A 7,553-nucleotide genomic window follows, 5' to 3' on the forward strand; every position below is an offset into this window, starting at 1 on the left:
AAACATGGGCGGTGTGGGTTCGAACTATAGTTCGATACTGCATGCTTATACATCTCGCGCTAAGGGAAATTCAGTCAAACGACGAAACAGGCACGGACAGACGCAAACTTCAAGTTGAACTGAAGAACCAGTGACACATATGTGCGCAGTGTACCAGCGCGCACCAACTTTTTACTTCCCCAGATGTAGTGCCCTCTCCAAAAAGACCATTCACGTCTTTGTCAACGATATCAATGTCGTGCACGTGGACCTTATGCTTTCGCGTTGCACTCGAGGTGCCGTGTCTGTTTCATCCTCTGTCTAAAGAACATATTTCGGGCCAGAAGCAGCAGAGCATCGAAAACTCCGGCATCCCGCTGCGCTCATGTAGTGGCACAACCTGTGCTCAAATGAGGAACGTTTTACCAAGAAAGCTGCATTCCGCACTGCACCCATTCAACATGAAGTGGTGTAAGCTATAGGTTATCGTCGTTGTCACAGTTAGATGCTTCTATGAGACCAAAGTTTATTTCCCCTTCCTTTTAAAACTCCAGTTATGCATTCGAAACGATTATCGCTGACGCTCATCGCAGTGTTCTTCGAAGGTGGCTTTTCCGCAATAAGACTCTTTATAAGGTAAAGTCCACTGCATTTGTTATCTCGGCAAAAGTTGTTTTGCACGTTGGGAGCTATCAAAAGTATATAAGTTCCCGTGTATTGGATCGTGTATTGTTCTTATCAGGAGCTGTGCCTATTCATTTTTTTATTGGGAAAGGGAAGGAGAACGGTAAGGGGAATGGTGAAAGTTTGCGAATGCACAACTTTCGAGTGATCGAATATCGCGTGACGTAGCGAGCGCACTTTCAATTGCGATTCGTCAGCACGTTGCAATAATCGATTGAAGATTTTTTGTCCCTAGCAATGAAGCGAAACGCGTCCCCAAAAATACGTCCGACATTAACGACCATAGTCTCTGTCGGAAAGGCCCGGGAAAACAACTGCACGACCTTGATTCGTCCGATGAGGGCGCGCCCTAAACAAAGCTTCTCCGCGATACAATGGTGCGTGGACGATCGCTTCCCCAGTTGATGAATACGCAGGGCGCCCTTTCTTTGACATGTGGTGGGCGTTGCAATGGCATTCCTATTCCACAATTGAGTGACTCGTCGTTTCTTGGATACTCTATGGCCAGACAAGCTGTTTTGATCGCTACGCGGCTGTTGCGAAAGAACAGCTGGCTGCGTGCTTGAGTGACCTTGTTTTGGAGATATAGTGGGCGAGGGAATTCCGTAGTGGCGTTTGGTTGGGAGTGCAGTGCCTAGATTAGCTAAGTAGACACGCGCACATACCATTTCACCGTTTCGAGTAAAGACATTTCAGGTCATTGTCGTAGTGGGGGTTAGAAAAGGAGGAGCAGGAGATAAGGGCAGTGCCCCCCCCCCCCGAATTTTTTTTCCCTGGCACACAAATCGAAAAATGACGTTATCAAGGTATCAAGGGGTGCACTCCCCCCCCCCTCCCGATACAATTTCTGCCTATACCTCTGCTCAAGCGTACGACCCCCTCGCCTCACTTCAGAAATTATTTAATGTTGCTTAAATGTGCATCCACGTACACATACCAATACACGCACTAACATGTACAGAAGGCTGAGTTGACTCGCCTTCCACCACCCCGCCGAGAATCTTCTGGATGCATCATTGTTGGTGGCTAAGTGGTAAGTCGCTTTAGAAACGGCACTAAAACGGCGCGAGAACACAAAGCCACATATGAATCTGGGCACAGCTAAATCTATCCAACGCAAAGTACATACTTAAGAAACGTTATGTGTTGCTTTGAAACAGAACAGAACAGAAACGCGTGATGTAATAATGATGACCTAATTTGAAATTGATTAAAATTGGCGAAAGAAGAACACTGCTTTAGTTCCCCAGTTTGCTGCAGCCGGATATTAGTTCTTTAAAGGCGATGCATTCCTTAGCGAACTGTAGGCACTTTGAGCGTTTATCTATCTATCTATCTATCTATCTATCTATCTATCTATCTATTCGCCTACGTGTGTGAGGGCTGTAACTTGGGTAGATCAAAATCAGTATGGGAGGGTAAGAGGGTTTGAAGAACATGTCTGACTGGTCATAATATGAATAACATGAAAATCCTGTCGCGTATATACGTCGTCAAACCCTGTACTCCAGACACGTGTGGCACATACCCGTCTGCCATACCGCAGAATGCCGTTATATATGCGCCCCAGGTGACTGACCCAGGAACGGCGAGAACAGACATTGGCGTAACCCGAATGAGACAGCGTTAAAAAATACGGTGTCGGCTGCGCTGACGCAATGAATTCAAAGATTAAATATTAAGGTTCCAGCAGGAGTTGAACCCAAGCATACTGCGTGGCAATCAAGCATTCTACCACATAGCCACGCCAGGCCTCTGGATTCCTTCGCTGTGCACTTGTCGGCATGTCTCTTCCTGCCACCAGTGTCTCCAGATTCCGCGGTAAGTCGTGAGCAATGTGAGATGGAACACTAAGATTACCTTTCGAAGGCGAGAGGACATAAACTCGGTGGAAAAGCTCTAATTAACGTGTTCATCACACTAAGTGCTCAAACGTAAAGGTATCTCAGACATTTCAGTATGCCACATTCATACTATAGTAAAGCAGAAAATTATCTTAGAATAAAACCGCCAGGTCTCTACGAAACGCGCAGCACAGCCACCGCAAAAGCTGGAAGAATACTTTTCTCTAGCCCTTTTTAAGCACTTTTGGGACAACTACGGCAAGCACACTTGAGTGTTACACGCAACGCCATAAATAATCATAATATTTGTGTTGTGGGAGGCGCCCACCATTATTCGTCATTCTTTAGAAAATTGGTGTCCGCTACACACTTCTAAGAAATTACGTGTACTTTGCTGATGCACATATGATCGGCTGCAGCGACACCAGTCTCAATGGTGAACACTGTCATGCGCACATTTGAGCACATATTTCATGACTGTCCAGCATGCGCGCGTGAGTGATAAACGCTGATTTCTTCTAGTGAACGATTTTGCAGTCATTAACTGATGAGACCGTGTTGGACCCTTGTCCTGGCATCAGCAGTGTAACTGTGGTCATATAGAGCTGTTATATAGCCTCCTTAAAAGCATCTGAATTACATACACGGCTATAACATGTTGTCAATTCGAAATAACTGTATATACTCACCTCTTTATCTCACCATCGTCATCCATTACTCTTTTTCCTCCCCTTTGCCCTCCCCCAGTGTAGAGGCTAGAGCATTGTGTCGCTCAGAACGACCTTTCTGCCTTCCTGCTGCTCTTTGTTGATGCTATGGTTGACGAGGATGAAGAATTATGACTGAGCCTTTAGTAATGGGTCGGAGCGTGCACTCGACGACTTACTCGTTACGCAATTCGCATTGTGTGACGCGTTATTACGCATGTTAACGCGAACGGCCACGCGTTCATATCAATGCTGCGATGAAATACGGCAACGGGAAACGACAAGTGACCTCGATAAAAAATCGGATTCGGTCGATAGCCGACAATCACACCGCCGATTGGACATCAATTATCGGAGAGTGGCGTGCGCCAATACGCGTGTGACAGGCGCACCTTAGAGAGGACCGCCTTTCTGTTAAACTTGGCGGCGCCGGGTTTTCCGTGAACATCACCTCCGCCGAAATATGTGACTCGTAACAAGCTTCACTTGAAAAAAAAAAAGTCTGGCCGTGTTCCACTCGCAGTCACGATTTCGAGCCGCACGTTACTTCGTCGGGTGACGTGTATGATCAGGTGCGCAGACCCGCCTGAGAGTACCGGTGCGTGATGGAAGCGCGTTTGCACGGGCCGCGTTGGACGGGGAAGACAGCCGAGTGCCAACATCTGGCGCAAACGAACTATAGCGTGCTTTTTTACGTACGCTGTTGATACAACTTGCATTCGGAGCATTCGCGGGCAGCTGTCCACAAGTAAAGGCCTTGCATATCGAGGCTGAATGCGTGCCGAGCAACTAAGAACCCCGGCCGAGTGAATGTTCCGACGCTCCGGATGTAAGCAAGTGCTTTAGTGCAGGGGTCTCAAACGAGGGCCCCGCGGACATGTGGCCCGCGGCTTTTACGCGTACTAAAGTTTCGTGACTTTGCTAAATAGTGCTCGCGTTATTTTCTCGCCTGTTGCAAGCAATGGAGCTTTGTTCCCGTAAACCTCACAGACGGGACGGGTCTCCAGCATTTCTTGTGTGTGTGTGTGTGTGTGTGCGTGTGTGTGTGTGTGTGTGTGTGTGTGTGAGAGAGAGAGAGAGAGAGAGAGAGAGAGAGAGAGAGAGAGAGAGAGAGACGCCCCGCTGTGCAACCACTATGGGTTGACGCATCACCTTGGAACGGCGATATTTCAACTGCCGGTGTCCAGATTTTAGCTGTTGTATTTTAACTATATTTCTCATTCGGTGTCCAGTTTTTAGTCGTTGTAGAGATCAGTATTGATATGCTTCATAAATTGCCCATATATGCATGGGCGTGTGCAGGGTTCTCGTACGGGAGAGGGGGAAGGGGTTAATCGAGCGCTGTTCCATGTGAATTTGTATTCGTAGTATGAGGCAGAATTTGCCCCCCCCCCCCCCCCCCATTTAGAGGCGCTCTTTCAAATGACCGCGGTAGGATAGCATTTTGTTCAAAGAGTCAGGGTAGGGGTCAGTTGGTATACCAGGTAGTACATAGTGTAAACATCTTTTGCGCGCTACAAAAAAAAATGAAATCGATGTAAAAAATGACAAGAGAGTCGGGGCAACACACATACGTCACTAAAGTTTACACAAAATTTTGTTCACCCCCCCCCCCCCCCTTCCCGGTTCGCTGCAACCATCTTCACTGTCCCAACCATTGTGGAAACACATTTCATGACTGCGGCCCCCTAGGTGCGATGAGTTTGAGACCCCATCCCTTTCACAAACAGCTCCCTGGGCGCCGCCATAATCTTCTCTGGACTGCGCTAAAAAGACGCGAATCCCCGCCCTCCGGGAAAAGCACCGCCGAAGCTGTGACGCCAGCCTTTGTATTCCCGCACGCAGCCCAGCGTGGTGGTATTTTTTTTTCTCTCCCGTGAAAAAGTCTACTATTTGACCACCATTTCTGCCGCTGTTAGGAGTCGTATGAAAAGCTGCACGTGAAAGTGCATGCATATCATCAATTTCACCGTGTATAATCATTTTGTACAGGTTTGCCTGTATGCGCATCGTAGGTGTGCAAAAAGTTTAGAGCTCGTGAACCCAATACTAACTCATGACACGTACCTCGCGCTCAGCTCGCTCGCACTCACACTCCATTCTACCTAATTATTCGTTTCTTGGCCAGTCCCCCGTATTTGGTGTGAGCCATTCATATGGGCCATCATCATCATGATCATCATCTTGTAGTGGAGACGCCGGCTTGCAACAATCGTTGACAGAACGCAAGCTAATTTGCCTCATTTCAGGCTATTGAATTAAAGTGCCCTTCTTGAACTGCGCGGGATATAGATTATTGTCGAGGGTGCAGTCTATATATAAACCACACAGCACAGCACGCGACGCGGAAAACCGGCAGCTACATTTAGCGTCCCCGGAGTTCTGTGACGCGAGACCACAAGCGGCAGCGGAAGTTGTCGAATTCTAAATGAATCTTGTTCCCCCTCGTTGGTCTCGGGACTGTCCGAAGACAAAGCCCGCCGACGTGAGCTGCACACAGAAATGAACGCCTCATCACGCTACACTGGTCAGCCGCTCGTCGCGACCTCGCTGCATCAGCGAGCTTGACCACCGCGACATTTGTGCCGCGGACCTTCGAAGATGCGTCATTCATACGCTCGCATGACTCCTTATAAATCCGAAACCAAACGCACATTTATTTAAGCGGGTAGGGATTGAGATGACAGTTGAGGGGAGGCTCTTGGTTACCTAATTGTAGAGTTACTGTATATGGTATACATGCTACCAACACAGTAACTCTACCTAAGTGGGGCGGGGGCGCTAGGTCAGCCTGATAAATTGCCTTAAAGGGGCCCTGAAACGCTTTTTCAAGTAACCATAGATTGCATTCGCTGGAAAGCTTATTGCCTCACGAATTCAACGCCGCAAACATTTTAAGAATCCGTCCAGAGCGAGTGGAGTTACAAAGGTTTGTCGCATGCTGCAATCGCATTCTCTCTTCTCAAGTCCCGACGAAAGCGCTGGAAGCGTAGCAGGGAGGGACGGCAGGGTCACAGAGAAACGTCGCTTGAGCCCCGTGACCTTGAGCACTTTTTCATTTTTTTCTTCTAATGCGTGGCTTTCTCAGTGTGATCGCGCGCGCACGCGGGGACAAGTAGCGGCCTCCCGTGGCGATCTTTGTAACGAGTACGCGCGCCATGTCAAATCAGCCTATGGCTGATAGATGGGCTTGCTACGTGTGATTTTTGAGTATATTGCGTGATTTGTCAAGAGAAGAGAAAACAGTTTTTAGCTGACTTTGATAATTTATTGTGAATTCCCGGCCGCGTGCTGTGCTATAATATTTCACTGGCATGTTCTCGGGAGCCTCTACTACCGATCGGCAGCGTTTTCTGACCATGCTCAAAAAGTGGTGCAGGGTCCCTTTAAGCTCAAAACCTTAAGAGGGGGGGGGGGGGGGGGGAGGGCTCAAGCATACTTTGTGCATGTTCGTGTGTGCTTCTGCATGTGTGTGCGTATATATACACAGACAAAATCTTAAAATGTAAAAAGAGGGTGCCCCCCCGCCCTTTTGTTAGGGGTGGGGTTCAACATATACGCCTCTGGTGGAAAGTTTCATCGGCCACTGCTTGGAATCAAATCGAATTGGTCATGTCGTAAGGAGTTGCAATAGAACGATGGTTAGAGCACACCGTGATAAATATACAGGACGGTATTTTTAAACTATACACATTTTTTATCAAAATGCTGTGACAGGCAGGCCCTTGTCGTCTTCGCAAAGGAATTCTACACCGTGGCGGAAAAACTTTGATGCACGTGAAGTTACATTCAAATGAATCATTAACAAAGCTCTTTATTAACTTCGGGGTCGTTGTTTATATTGAATAGCCAGGGGTGAAAGAAGGAAGGAAGGAAGGAGGGCTTACGGAAAGAAGCGTGGGTGTTTAGCGCAAGCAGTGAAGCAACGAAGTGGGCTATCATAGTGGGTTCGCTGTGTTGGCTTGGCGATGCGCTTATCAATGCACACGCGTACCCCAGTTAGAACAAACAATTATGAAGCGGATAAAAGAAGACAGGGAAGGAATAGTTTGCGAAGCTGATGTCATGGCATCTTTTGGCGCTGAAACATGCGTTAGTGAGCCATTAATAAAACACCGATTTTGTGATAAACGTCAGATAAGCAGTGTCAAGTGCGCTATCGCTTACCACGTGCTTTCGTGAAGTTTTATTTATATTCACTACGAATGAATAATAAAAACGCCTAACGTTTGCGCTAGTTCTGTTAAACTGTGTCCTGGATTTCTCCCTCCCTCTTTTTTTTTTTTGTACTCTGTCTTTCGTATCGTCTCTCTGCCGTGAGAACATCGCCAAGCCGCAA

The sequence above is a fragment of the Rhipicephalus microplus genome, chromosome 3 (assembly GCF_043290135.1).
Source record: "Rhipicephalus microplus isolate Deutch F79 chromosome 3, USDA_Rmic, whole genome shotgun sequence".
NCBI lineage: Eukaryota > Metazoa > Arthropoda > Arachnida > Ixodida > Ixodidae > Rhipicephalus > Rhipicephalus microplus.